The sequence below is a fragment of the Camelus dromedarius genome, chromosome 15 (assembly GCF_036321535.1).
Source record: "Camelus dromedarius isolate mCamDro1 chromosome 15, mCamDro1.pat, whole genome shotgun sequence".
Classification (NCBI taxonomy): Eukaryota; Metazoa; Chordata; class Mammalia; order Artiodactyla; family Camelidae; genus Camelus; species Camelus dromedarius.
The window spans coordinates 25,712,589-25,728,541 of record NC_087450.1 but is presented as its reverse complement, the minus strand read 5'-3'; the positions used below and the strand labels follow the sequence as shown (position 1 = coordinate 25,728,541).

General features: G+C 37.7%; 1 long non-coding RNA gene across 1 annotated transcript in view; it reads right to left on the bottom strand.

The window, feature by feature from the left end:
* The window catches only part of LOC116157482 (uncharacterized), a 349,559-nt gene that overhangs the window by 141,100 nt on the left and 192,506 nt on the right, over window positions 1–15,953 (bottom strand). The gene's annotated exons all lie outside the window — the stretch shown is intronic.

The window sequence follows — 15,953 nt, the reverse complement described above, 5'->3', positions numbered from 1 at the left end:
ATCAATATCTAACGTTGCAAGCACTTACCATGAACCAGTGCACCTCATCAAACACTTTACACGGATCATCTCATTAAAATCCTTAAAACAATTCTGAGATAGTACACTGGATTAAATATTGTCCCCACAAAATTCACGTGTACCTTGAATCTCAGAATGTGACCTTATTTGGAAACAGTCTTTACAGATGTAATTAGTGAAGATGAGGTCATACTGGAACAGGATGGGCCCTAAACCTATGACTGGTGTCCTTCTAAAAAAAAGAGAACAGAAACAGATGCACAGAGAGGATGCCATGTGAAGACAGAGGCAGAGACTGGGTGGAGTCTAAAGCCAAGGATTGCCAGCAACCACCAGAAGCCAGGAAGCTTCCAGAAGCAAGAAGAGACCCTCCCCTAAAGCCTTCAGACGACCCTGCCAACACCTGGAATTCAGACTTCTAGCATCCAGAACTGTAAGAGAATAAATTCCTGTTGTTTTCAACCATCAAGTTTGCAGTACCTTGTTATGACGGCCCTCAGACATTAACAAAGGTAATTACTCTTTGTTATCCCATTTTACATATGAAAATACATATTAAAGAAAAGTTTGGCAATTTATCCAAGATCATGTGGCTTTTAAATAGCAAAAACAGAGTATTTTAAAGCCCAGTAAGCCTGACCCCAAATATCTATAGATGTGTGTGTGAAAGAGTTGTATATGTGTACATATATAAATACACACATACACAAACACATGGACTCCAGGTCACCATGAAGGTGTACAGATATGAGTGCTGTAAAAGTTCAGAGGGAGACGAAAGCACTGCAGGATAGTCTCATCAAAAATTTTTATCAAGGAAGTAAACTGTGTTGGACCTTAGATTTTGACAGAATTAAGTGAAGCCAACACAGACTGGAGTGCTGGGGGTGGAGAGTGGATGACCAGTACATTAGAAGATGGAATGTTATGGCCATTAAACCACTCTGGCTGCAGCATAGAATCCAGGAAAGGATTAAAGTGAAGATATGGTTGGGAATGCAGAATGGAGGGACATGGTGGAACGTGGTGTACACTAGGAAAAGGAAATGGTTCTTTATAATAAAGGTGCAAATTGCTATTATAATTGAGTATAAAAGAGCATTTGCTTTTGCAAAAGAGAACTTAATGAAAACTGTATGTATAGATTAGTCCAGCAACCATATAAACTGTGACCTTTAGGGAAACAATATTAGTGGGAGAAAAATTATTTTAGAGAACAAAGGAATAACCTAAGTATGAGAAACTTAAGGCCTAGATTTGATTGGTGACAAAGGAAAACAAAAAGGTAAGATAAAGATTCAAGAAATATCGCAAAGGAGCTTACAGGAATTAATTTCTAATTGACTTGGATAGCGGGAATATAAAGAGAAAGGGAAGAAAGGAGGCAGGAAGAATTAAAGTGTCATTTATGATTTAGAAAACCATAAAGATACGGAAATGAGATTAGGACAAAGGTTGTTACTTTAACAAATCCAATTTACCCATATCCTTGATCATAAGAATTGTTATCCTTTTCTGAAAATGGATTGACTCAAATTTCTCCACTAAAACTGTTTTGATTATATATTGTGGTCTTTTTCCTATGTTCACATCAAATCTTAAAAGCTACAGGCCTTTGAAATTATGGGTAGAGAGATATAGTAATTTTGGAATTACAGTCCAAAATCATTACATTTGAACTTGGAAATCACCATATAACACATTTTCCAAGGAAAAATAGCAATAGGATTAGCTAAAAAACCCCAAAACCTGTTTTTTATATTAGCCTACTTGGTCAACCCATAAATTTACCTAATTTATTTGTAATTAAAAATGAGACCAGTATTCACAATTTATCTAGCAAACTGATCTTTCATGTGTATAACATGGAAAATCAGCAAAGTATTAGCCAGATTTCAGGGAGAAAGTTTTACCTACGGAGCAAAAACCAAGATGTCATATATTATATAATGCTCCCCTTTTCCAAAGGCATGAAAAAGATCAGGGTCATTTGATTTCCTAGCACAGAGTTAACACATATGAAATAAAATACAGTTTCATTGAGAATCTACTCTAAGAATTGTAATTTTTTACAAAATCACCCCAAGTCTGCATCCAAATGTCAAACTGAACTTGACTAAGTAGAAAACTGTAATTACCAATACATTTTATCTACTTAAGAAAAAATTTTCCCTTAGTTCCCCTCCTCTTAAGTAATGAGAGCAATGTAGTAAGAATAGAGATCACTCTCGCTTACAAGGTACTTGGAACATTTATTGACCTCGTGATGTACACCCACGTGATGGGAGTGGGCAGTGTGAGGTATCAATCCCACAGCAGGAGGCTCTCACAGATGGCTTTGTGACCCTCCACATTACAAAATGATGTAGAATTTGCTTCTCCTTCTCATCACCATAACAACTATATCATAACGCTTTACCCAATGTTCAGCATCAGTAGGGAAGACAATCATCAAGCTAACATGGCTTTGCCTAGTAATTCCAGCAAAAATGAAAAATCCAAGATCTAATTCTGACTATGAATCTACTCACAGTTTTACGATGAAAGATTAGAAGGTGAACTGTTTATTGTCTTTGATACAGTGTTGAGGTACTTCCTGCACATATTTCTCCATAAGCTAATCTGTTTCATTTGTGTTTTCCTGCCCCACATATACTGCCCCCCACAACATACCTATGTACCCTTCAATTAGACTAAGAATCTTAATATGACATCTGAGGTATCCCCCAACTTAGAAGCATGTCTATACTAAGAACCTTTTAGTTTTCTCCGAGATTCAAATGTCCTGTATTACTGCAACCTAGACTATTTGGTAAGTTGGTATCACCCACTGGAGTGGGAATTGTTGCCTTTATGTCAGTTTTCTGATTTCTATTGGAGGGTGTAACCGTGTTGCTCTAATGAAACAAAAACACCCTAATGAAAATCTTCCACAGAATAAAGAAGAATATCACTTGTGGAGTTTACACTTAAGCATTTTCCTCTTCCTGATTTTCAAAATCTATTGAAACTGATATATATTTATTTCAACAAATATATTCCAAGCCCAACTAGATTTTAGACTTCTTGGGGTCAAGTACCACATCTCAGAGTACATTTATATTACCCATAATATCAAGCACAATGTTAAATGCACACTGGAATCTGAGTAAATATTCAGATTTAAAAAAGAAAATAATTTATTTTTTGATCTGATTAAGAAGTGGTCTGGTATTACCCAAAATCAGGGAAAATATTTCATGACTTCTAAACTGGGACATTCGGGGGGAAGAACTGGAAGATGATTTTCATATCTTACTGATAAACCAACCATCCTCTCTTTACTTTAATTTAGAAATTCACAGCAATAGTCTGATTTCAAATACCAACCTAAATGACAGCCCCATCATTCAAACTCTGAGTGCAGGTGGCTGACATCCTAGTTAGGCTGGGAGAGAGAGCTCTGCATTTGTTCAACTTGTAAAGGTCTCTATTAAATAGATCCTTTATTAAAGTATCTATTGCTCTGAAAAAAATCTAAGTGCTGTCAGAATACTTGATGTTCCAATTATTGTTTTAATTATAAAACTAAAAGCATTCAATTAAATTTTGAAAATAATCACTCTTACATGTACACTCACTTTCCTACAAATTCATTTTGAAAAGCAATTTCTCTGAAACCCAAACCAATGTGAGAGATTTCATAGCCATAAAAAAAAAAAAAATCTCCTAACAAGTTCAGTGTCTTGATTTCTAAAACACTTGGAAGCTGTAAATTAAGTTTAAAAATCTATTAAAAAATAAAAATGAAGCAATAAAATAGAATGGACTTTGAGTCAGACACAACTGGATTCTGTTCATGGCTTAGCTACTTACTAACTCTAAATTTTTAGGCAAGTTACACTGGACTCTGTTTTTCTCATGGATTAAATGTGAGGTAATAGATTCTCCTTCATTGGGTGGCTGTGTGAACTGATGTAATAATACAGATGCAGTGACTAGTCCTGGGCCTGGCACATAATATCTCACCAATAAATGATAACCTCCTTTCTCTATAAGAAAGGAGAAGATGGAGAGGCAGCATGAAGAGAGGGGAAAGGGTGAGGAGAAAGGACTTTCAATAAGGACAGAGTATTTTCTTCCTTAAAGAAATGACATAGGTCTCAAGCCCAGAACTGAAGAGCTCAAGACCCAGTTAATATGACTGAGTGAATGAGAGAAGAGGAAAAAAAACCCAAAAAACTAAAAGACAAAGAATGACGATCTCCAGGTCCATTCATGTTGCTGCAAATGGCATTATCTTACTCTTTTTTTATAGCTGAGTAGTATTCCATTATATAAATATACCACAGCTTCTTTATCCAGTCCTCTCTCGATGGACATTTAGGTTGTTTCCATGTCTTGGCTATTATAAATAGTGCTACTATGAACATTGGGGTGCATGTGTATTTTCGAATTAGAGTTCCCTCCAGATGTATGCCCAGGAGTGGGATTTCTGGATCATATGTTAAGTCTATTTTTAGTTTTTTGAGGAATCTCCATACTGCTTTCCATAGTGGCTTCCCCAAACTGCATTCCCACCAGCAGTGCAGGAGGGTCCCCTTTTCTCCACACCCTCTCCAGTATTTATCATTTGTGGACTTTTTAATAATGGTCATTTTGATCATCATTCTAAGTGAAGTAAGCCAGAAAGAGAAATAAAAATACCATATAGTATCTCTCATATGTGGAATCTAAAAAGAGACACAAATGAACATATTTACAAAAGAGAAACAGATTCACAGACATACAAAACAAACTATGGTTACCAGGGGTACAAGGGGGTGGGAAGGGATAAACTGGGAGTTTGAGATTTGCAGATACAAACTACTATATATAAAATAGATAAACAACATGTTTCTTCAGTATAAACACAGGGAACTATATTCAATATCTTGCAGTAACTATAATGAAAAGTATGAAAAGGAATGTATTGTATGCATATGTGTGACTGAAATATGATGCTGTACACCAGAAATTGACACAACATTGTAAACTGACTATGCTACAATAAAAGATAATTTTTTAAAAGGGAAAATAAAGAGATAAAAAAAGAAAAAAAGTTACTCAATAACTCTTGAGTGCAGTAAGTACCCTCACACATGTGAAACAATTAAACAAATACAAATGACAAACCACTAGGACACTGTCACCACCATCAGTAAATGTAGACTGGGTCATGTACAATTTAAAAGACTCAGCTGGATAAATGTGCTTCTAACAATGCCTGAGAACCACTTACCAAACTGAAGCACATATATAAAGCCGTATGTGAGGGAAGGTGGCTGCATATCTGAGCGCCAGAGCCCGTCTGCCCGCAACCTGTTGCCTCACCCTGGAGCCAGTCATTGGTATCTCATCCCAAAATCCCAATTATGAAAAGTCATACGGAAAATGGCGTTTATGCACTGATTTTATTTCATCTATTTCTCCCAGTTAAAAAATTGTCATTTGTGAGCCTGTACGCTCTTTATTCCAACCAAACAACATGAATTTAAAGAAAAAAATAGATAATCCAATAGTGGACTGTAAAACGGAGTGGTTTAAGAAGAAACACAGGGAAAAAGGGTAACATTTATAATTTCTCAAAAACCCAAGTTATTATGACCATACACTCTCAATAACTACACTTCCCTTAAGCAATGAAGTTTACACACAAGTCGATGATGTTTGGGGGCCCTGGAATCTAAACTGGTATTTATTATCTCAGAATATAAAATGCTATGACTTAGGCAACAGCTGCAACCCACAGATGATTTCCAAATGAGCTAAACACAGAAAACTGGGGTGAAATAAATTACGAATATGTGTAAAAACAGACAATTCACTTTATCAGGTTTTAGATGTTTGATTTTTCTCAATTTTTTCTTTACTTATATCTTATTTATTTAATGTATCATTTCTAATTTTCTGAGGTGATTGCCATTACATTGGCCCACGTTATGCAATTTCATAATAGGCATGAGAAAATAGTACATTTTATCAACTACATTCATTAGAGCCAACCTCTTGTTAAGCTAACATATCTCATCCACTTTATTAGGGATGAACCTGTTATTTATGCCACTGTTTAAGGCCAAGACTCATGTTGAAGTACATTCATAGGAAAATGACAATTCATGTACAGATACTTAGAAAGGGAACTTCAGAGTATGTTCTGTAGACTAACTTAGATTTCTTACAAGCTTCTTGACCAAGATAAATATAAAATACGTAAGATCCACACTATTCAGTCCTTTCTTGATCTGTTCCTTTAGATCACTGCCAATCTGATGTCTTTTAGAATCTTTAGACCCGAGATTTTACTTCCACTCTCAATTAGTTTCACCAAAACTTCTGAGAACTGACTATGAGCCATGCACTGTGCTGTATCCTGGAGGAGTAAGACAAAGCTAGTCCAGTCAAGGAAGACAGAAAAGTAAAGAAGGAAATAAGTTATGCTGGCAACAAGAGACATCTGAGTACAGAGAGGCAGCAGAAAGGAGAACGCTTGGATGGAGACACAAATACATAGCTACCTATAGGGAAAGGTCAGAATGGCTTTGGAAAGGAGTTTATTCTTGAGCTGAATCTCGAAAGACAAGTAGGTACCTCCTACTATGCAAACATGGGGAGAAGGGGGGAGGGTGTACCAGAATGAGCTGTATTACAAAAAACAAATTTGGAGAATTTCCAGTAGTTATGTTTGCCTTTAGGATGGAATGACAGAAGAGCCTGTCGCAATGGGAAGCTGGAAATAGTAAGCAAATAAAACCATGGACAGCCTTGTATGTCACACTAGAACGCTGGGAGTCTTGAAGGGTTTTGGCCAGGGGAATAAAACATCACATTATTTATTTTGCAAAAGCTCTCTCCAGTGGAAGGGGAGAATTTGGATCAAGGTAGAGGCAACACATAGGGAGACCATCAATACAACAGTAACTAATGCAGGTCAGAAAAGGTAAAGACCTTGAAATAAAGCACTAGCTGAAGGAATGTGAAGAGGAAACAGATAAGAGAAAGCTAAAGAAGACATCTAGGGTAAAAATTGAGTTCAGAGATCAGCAAACTAAGTGGAGGCTGATGACATTCACAGAAATCAAGAAAAAAAAAAAAACAGAACAGAAATATCAGAGTGTGGAGGAAAATTTCTTCAGTTTTTTGACTTCCTGAATTTGAGGTTCCTATAGAACATCCAGACCTAGATGCCCATAGACAGACAGACAGAAGTAACACCTACTTTTCATGCACCTGAACCTTTTAAGTTATTTCCGTGGTGATGTATCTCTGGGAAGTTGAAATAGGTAACTCTTAGGAAGCTATCTCAAGTTCACACTTAAACAATAGGAAGTCAAACATAAAAGGAACCTGCTGAGAGAGAACAATTACAATGTCTAGAAAGCAATTTATCTTGTCCACCGGAAAGAAAACAGAGACCCTGGAAAGAGTGAGATTTAAAGTCAGCTCAGGGTCAGAGTCAAATCCCAGCTCTGGTGTTTACTAACTGTAAGGGCTTAGACAGTTTTTCCAGCCTCCATTACTTTGTCTATAAAATAAGGGTAGTAATATGAAACTTAGGTTTGTTGAAATAAATATTTTAGATCATGTGTATTAAGTACCAGTACACAGCCTTCCCCTTTCTAAAAATACTATCTAGACGTAATCATTGTGATGAGTCCACTATTTCAGTTGATTTGTTTGCTTCCCAATGACCGCCACATATAGGACAAATGCAACTTTCCAACTATCTCTGGAATGCTCACAAGCCTGGAAGGCAAAGGTTGAACTATGTCTAGATGAGTGATAGAAGCAGGTAGCTGACAGATGGCTCTTTGTTCTGTTCCTACTTCCGAGCTGTTCACAAAACTCCAATTGCTTTGCTTAAACTAGAAAAAGATGGTAGAATGATTTACTCCTTGACACCATCCAAAAACATTATGAATTTGCATTGCCATCTTCATCTTCCTCCTTTATGTAAATGAAGGCATTTGTTGCAGAGGTTTATGTGGGTTTCCTTAAAAACTTTTCTAATTAGGGATTTTATCATTCCTCCTCTCTCATCTTGTATAGATGGGAACCAGTTCAATCAGGACTGTACACAGAGCTACCCCAAACATCTCTTCCCCAAACATGTTTAAAAAGGGGATTGTTTGTTAGGGAAGGAAAAATCAGACTGAGAAGGGATCCCATTATTTAAGGGCCATAGTGTCACACTGAGACTTCTTCAAAAAGCATAGATTGTGACTCTCTGAGCTCTCCTGCTGCGCAGCCTTGTGATTCTCTCCTCTAGTTGCATGTGTCCTTCTTAGAAAGCACACAGAAAACAGAAGGATCTTTAACTGCCTTTCATGCCTGCCCCTAAAGAGAAGTAAGTAACATATAGAGTGTAGCATGGAGTTCAAAGATATCACTTGGATAATTTCTTGTCAATTTTCAAAGCCTTAGTTTCAAGAAATCTACCTTGTATACGATCACATCATTAATGTACCCAGACCCTTGAATTTTTTTGTAGCAAAATGACTGTAAATAAGTTTGTCTAGGGGGAAATAGGTGAATCAGATGTTAGGAATTAGGACTGAAGACTGAAAAATGAGGATAACTTCTACCCTACAAATTCCCACTTACTATAATCATGATGCAGTAGTAAACTATAGGAGGGGAGGGTATAGCTCAGTGGTAGAGTGAGTGCTTGGCATGTATGAGGTCCTGGGTTCAATCCCCAGTACTCCCATTAATATATGCATGCATGCATGCATGCATGCATGCATGCATACATACATAGACCTAATTACCCCTTCCCCTGCAAAAAAGTAGTAAACCATAAATCCAGTTTTCAATCTTTGGAGGGGTGGTAATTTTATGGCTCTGTGTTCTAGAACCCACTCACTGGAGTTCTTATAAACCCCAGCCCTCTTGACTCTCACTTTCAAGAACACTTGAGTAAACACTTCTGAAGTTTAGACCTTTTCTAAATGATGATCTGTTGTCCATTTATAAAACACATCAATTTTGGGGACACTGAAAGAAGTTCCAGAGAAAGCATATGGACATCAGGAAATTATGTTGCCTTCTGATCATGAACAAGTCATCTGCAAGTATCTCTTGAGACATGAGACTGGCCCAGGACTTCATTTTCAAAGAGAATTGATGGAGCATTAAAGCCAAAAGCATCTGGGACCAACCAGACAACCCAATCAGCTTATCTTTGCATGAACTATGACAGACACCAAATGTAACTCCAAAGAGCATCAAAGCAATTGACTGTGGATTCTGCCAACAGAGGAAAATGCTGCCAGTGAAAAAGAGCATTCCTGGCTTAGCAGCTGGAGCCTCAAACTGCTTTTTTTAAAAGGAGCAAAAATAGAAGTATAAAGAATTGGTGGTCAGTAATAGTGTAGGGAGCATAAAATAAAAATATTTAATAAAATGAGTTTGTAAGTCATGCTGTAAATCTTCCTTTGCCTGGTTGGATATTTCTCACCCAACAGAAATGCTTCTGTATTAGACAGCACATCCTATTCAAGTACTCTTTTTTTCCCCAATATATTTTCTTTAAGAGTCAAAGGAAGACAGTGATTAGGGAAAAGGGTGTGTGTTAGATGCTTTAGACACATTAACTTCTTTACTTTCTGTGTTTACCTCAAGGAGAAAACTCACTGATCTCTTCCAAAGGAAGAAAATCTAAGAATTCAAGTGCTTGAAAAATTCAAAGCTGCTCAGAGCCAGTCTCAGAAAGGACCTTTGAAATCCTCCAAAGGCATTCCCATTCAAGGCCAAGGCCACCAGCCTCTTCTTGCGCACGTGTAGAAGTCAGAACTCCCTGGTTATGAGGGTGCTCATCCCATCACTGTATAGCCCTTATTATCAGAACGCTTTTCTCAAATATCTCCCAGTGACTTCCGGGTGCCCATTCTCAGTCTGCTATCCGAGAAGCCGAAGACGAAGGCTGCTGTTTCTTCCACACTGTGCTTCTCATTTCAACTATTAGGTAACAAGAACAATGGCTTCCCATTATTTTTCCTAGACAAACCTCCAATTTATGCAATTAAACCTTGGGTAACTCTTGACTCTTCAACATCCTGTTCACTTCCCTTTCCATATTTGAGGATTGAGTGAGTGTTCAGGCATAGGACATGCTCAGATGACTGAATATAATAACTATGGTGAAAAAGTTCAGACACAGTCTGCTCAAGTTGACTTTGTCCATTGTTAGTTTGACTCTGTCTTGAGGTACTGTTATACTGACTAGCATGACATGTGCCCTGCATCACCTGGGACACATCGATCTGCTGTGTGAGCCTGACAGTGTTTCTTGGGCCTCTCTAGACTCATCAGTGGCTTCTTCCCATCCCCATTATGCCCTAAACTTGCCCAAAGCTAACCTGTGCTCATTCCAGTATCACCCCACACAACACACCATGCTCACTCCGAGCTCATTTTCACTTCGTTCTAACCCTAATCCAACCTTATTCCAACCTCACTCTTACCTCACATCAGAAAGGCTTTTCTAGCAATCTAATTGATCCCTTTTATTAAACTGGTGGTTTCCTACAACATCCTGAAAGTTAAGCAAGCAACATGTACTTTTATGTAAATACATGTATAAATTGGATCTTTTATTTGTAATCCAACTGAAACGGTCCATTACACAGTCATAAGGTATCTAGAAGTGAACTCCATATTCCAGATTTAGTAGGATCAGCACAGAGAACAGAGGGCATATTATTGCCCTTGATCAAGACACGTGTTAGGAATATAACCGAAGTTTGCTTTAGCTTTCTGAGCAGTGGTGACACACCCATGCCAAATCTGTAATCAACTTAAATGTTGTAGTCTTTTTCAGAATAGCATGTTAAAAACCGTATCACATCCTGCCAGTAAGTATGTGATAAATGATATTAAATTATAGCAATGTAAATATTTTAGGGTAATGTTTTAGAAATAGATCAAAGCTAAACTGACATAAAAATAGGCCTTTTTTTTAACCATAGTTATAACTTTGGGGTTAATCAATTCATTCTACTATTTCCTAAACACCCTTCACTTATCCAATGATCATTACTTCGTTTCTGCACTTAAGATTTTGACTCCTATTAAATCCCTGGAGAATAGTACATTAAGTTGTCAGGCAGAGCTAGGAGAGGAAGTTTTGATAGAGAATCAAAGAGAAGCATAAAGAACACTAAATATCTTGAGTAAAATGAGCAGAAAAGCTACTCAACAGGAGGCTAAGAACACTAAGGAAAACTTCACCAGATCCACTATGTTCATTAAAGTTAATTCTGCTGATGACCATGGTGAAACCTCCATCCAACAGTATTTGAGTTCCCAGGGAGGCAGATGGTAACTTTCACATTCTTAAAAGACAACCCACATCTCCACTGGGGAAAAGCTTCAGAATCTAATGATGGGAGAGGAAATATGCCCATCTCTCAATGTCATAGGTTCCTGCGTATTATTAGGGCACAATAAATATGAAGAACATAGTTCATATTACCCAAACATGAACTACGTTCATCAACTAATCCTTCATTAATTAGTTCACTTATTTATTTTTCAAGAGTCGTGTTTTATTCAAATGAGTTTTTCCTTTTGACTAGCTTCTGATGTGGGAAAGACTTAAGGATGGAGGAGTAAAGGCAGAGGGGGTATGAGGACTAGCATCCAGGGTTTTACAGTTCACTATGAAGGCAAAATCTAACATTGGAAATATTCAGTGCTATTGGTTACAGAGTTACACACCAGATTTATCAGGCAACAGAAGCTCAGCATTATCAAGGGGGATTGATTTTACAGTGGAGACATTTTGCAGAAATAATCTCTCGCTGGCCTAGCCCAGCTCTTTTTGAATAGCCTTAGTCTGATTATCACATCGCAAATCCATAATAACTAGCATGTAGCTCATTCTATCAATAGAATCCTTTAGATGAATACCTGGTTCCAAGAATTAAATCTTACCAACAATAATAATAGACAGGAGAGAAACTGTCGCACCATCATGAGAAAAATGTACAGATGGTACAGATGCTTATTTATTGAGATATGAATACATTTATATGCACAACTTCCAACAGTGGCCATTGTATGTATCTGCAGTGGTAGAAAATAGAAAATGGAAAGGTCAATCTTCTCTGTTTCCTGCATCTGAAAGCACTGCTCAGACTGCTGTGAAAGGCTTACTTCCTGACTACTTTCAGATGCTCAGAATTGGGTTGTGTGTCTATGTCAAGCATGATGTGATGTGACATGATGAGAGAGGCTGACCCCGTGATTTGACATGATGCTGGGGCCATCACTCAGAGATGCACTCAGTGATACATACATGCTTTACACGTTCCATGATCCAGCCAGCAACAGAGCAGAGTCAAAAGTCACTGAGCTTTGTAAGCTGGGTGGTAAATAATTAAGGAAGGGGAGGAGAGTGGCATAAGAATGAATTACTCAAAGCTTAACACACAGAAAAGCAGCACCATCAAGAAGCAACCATGCCAATTAGCAGGAAAAGAGAATGGCTCGATATAAACTCTGCAGAGTGGCTAGTCAGAATGACAACAGCATATGACACTGCAACTATGCGTTCCTGCTGTTCCTTCACCACGCAGTACTTATAAAAAGCATGCTTATGTATAAGAAAAAAATGTGCAGAATCTTTGAATGCTATACCTGGGGATTTCCTAGCTCATGGACTCCTAGGAAATTTAAGGTGCCTTAAACAATAGATTTCAAGAGTTTCCATATTCAGATCTGCTAGCTGATTGGCTTCTGTTAAGGGCCAAATCTTCATTAGTATAATTTACTCAGTGCTACACGGTGATGCAAGACAGCCTTGAATTCATTGGATGGTACACTTTGCTGCCTTAGTCACACAGATGTCTTCTCCAAAGCCAAGAAATTTCCATGGGAATCAGAATTATAGTCCAGTCCAGCAAAGTTGGCTAATGAAGAATTCTACAGTTAGAGAGCTAGTGAGTGGATTCAGTATTCCCAGTGTGATCCGCCTCCCAAGAACTTTACAAAGCACCCATCAAAAGAATCACAGATCAAAGTGATGATTTTTTTTTCCTTTTTTCTGCTAAGTCTGCTTGGAAGTTTGGGCAAGACCAATCCACAAGTGCCAGTTTAAAGAACAGTCCTTTGTTTCTCCCACTGAAACTTATTATTTGCATCACATCACTGTACCTGTTTATTCTTCTTTTTCATTTGAAGATTCTAGAATGTCCCATTTGTACTTGATTTTTGGTGATTCTTACCACCCAGGAATTGGAAAGTGCCTTTCCCTCCTTTGGGCCACGTTCTCATGGGATTCTGGCAAATGCACAGGTATATTGGTCCCTTTCCAAGCTGAAGTTTTTACTGTGAGGATTTCAGATGTATCAATTAGCGGATTGATGGTAGTTTCCTATCATTTCAAGCAAGCTGATAAAAATTTTCAACTGCATTTTTATTATACATAAATACTCCAAACAGTCCATTTAGGGTGTCTTCAACTTTTATAAAGTTCCAGAGTCAATCAAAGGATAATATTCTAGGATCATGTATCTGAGGATCATATCATTATTCTCTGATTGAAAAGTCCTGCTCCAACTTGCTTGGGGAGTACCCTGGGGGCATGAGAGTTACAGTGGCTACCAAAGACACGTCTTAACACACCCCACATACAGTTACGTGATTCTGCCACATGAATTAACTTCAATGAAACTTCTTTGTTTTTATGTCCAAGGTCAAATATATCCTTGTAGTAAGGAGAGAAGAATAAATAGACCCAACTGATTTCTTTATATCAGTTATGCGTGATTATTTCTTTTGGAAAAGTACCCTTACTTCACGGATCAAGACTCTCAGAAAAAAATGTTCAAAGTAGTCTTTTCTGTGTGCAGCCTACAGTGATGGAATACAAAAGCCCACAGTAGATCAACAATTAAATCTTTCAAATACTTTGAAATCAAAATACAAATTTTTTCTATCTCCCTCTTGTATCACAAATTTTAAGACAGACCATTCCTCCATAGGAATCAAAAGAAGTCTGACAAGCACAGTTGGTCAATGTTTCCAAAACAGGGAAACAAAAGAAAGATGACAACAACTGTAAAATCAGAAGCATCCTGTTGAGTCATGAAAGCGTTCCTTTTAGCCTAAGAATTACTGACATCCCAAACTACTGCGGTGACAGTCCACTGCAGTCTACCTTGATCATCCTCTTTCACATGAAGAGTATATTCATTTTAGAAGTTCTGTATGCACAGCAAGCCCGTAGGAAACTCAGTCATGTGTGACTTTTAAGGGATGATGACACGCTTCCATTTTCTCCTCAGTGGTTATACTGAAAATAAAGTGTGCTGAATGACTCACTGGACTTTTGATTCCACTTGGAGGGATCGCCTGTGCCAAAACTGGTGAAATGTATCTCCCAATAACTACCACAGCAGTTTATAAGAAACAAACTTGAAATTTAGCTCTGAAAAAGATCATGCATATATTCCACCAAGACACAAGAGTAAGATGACTCTACCATTCTTCGGATCTTCAGATGTCTGTGAAATGTTGGGGGTTTTTTGGGGGGTTTTTTTTTGTAGGAAGAAGGTAACTGGAATTATATAATACCCGTAAACAGGACCGTAGGGTTGAGTGAAAGTAGTTAATATTTTGTTTAGCATTTACATTTGCCAGGCACTGTGCTAGGCACTTAATACATGATTCCTCACTTTTCTCAATGATATGAAGTGGACAGTAGAATACCTATTGTATAGATATAAAAACTAAGGTTATAACTTAGAATATAAGTAATATATTCAGATGGTAATTAGCAAAGCTGATTGCGATTTGTCTGCAAAACCATTTCTTTTGACTAAAACATTTTGTCCCCAGGGAATAAAAACACTAAGCATCACTTAAGTGGGCATTATGAGACCTGGGTTTGAATCTATGCTTTACTGATAATGAGAAGACATTGGGCATCTCTGCCTGAACCTTCATTCCTCATCCATAAGGTGTAAAACATAATACCTACATCATAGAGATAAAGATCAAATGATTCAATGTACATAAAAATCCTGGACAAGCAACCAAGAACATCCAAGAACAGCTGTTATCCTTTCTGGACCCTCATTTTGTCACTTACAAGCTGAGCCAAACAACTAAGAGTGTTTTGGCTTTAATTCTATGACATTCTACCTTGTGATTTAGTGATTCCTTTATTTCTGTCCTGCTCTGAGTAGCTTGAGGCCCCCATGCTCAACCCAGGGGTGACCCAAAGGAGAGACTGATTCTTTAACAAGTCATTACATTCAACAAACAGAAATGGCCTGGAGAAAAATCAAGACCATGGTACCATCACTGAACGCCTGTCCCCAGAAACGGCTGTAGCGTTCATTACTTCCTTTATTAATTCATTCAGTACATCTTATTTCATACCTACTACATGCCAGCATTATTCATGGGATAGGAAAAAACCCCTCCATCTTCATTCAGTTTACATCTAGTAGAAAAAAAAAAAAACCTTAAGTAAACAAAGAATATAATCTCAGGTAAGGATCAGTCTTACAAATAAATTTTAAGAGCAGCAGGGTAAAGAGAATGATTAGGCCTATATTCAAGTATGTGAATAAGCAACGCCTAGCAGAGAAGGTAAAATTCTAGCCAAGAACTAAATGAAGTGAGCAACAGAGACATTTGAAAATCTAGGGGTAAACATATGGAGCAGAGGAAACAGCGAGCACAAAAGCCCAGGTGAGTGAAAAGATCAGTGTGTTCTAGAAACAGCAGGAAGACAGTGAGGCTGGAGTAGAAAAGGTGGAAAGAAGGTCAGAAGACAAGGCTGCTTTGACAGACAAGGACTGGTTCACCTCGGGCCTTGGAGACCGAGCTTCACGCATAGACTGGGACTCTTACTTTTACTATGATCTTCAGCCAGACGAGAGGTGTGAGCACAGAAGTGA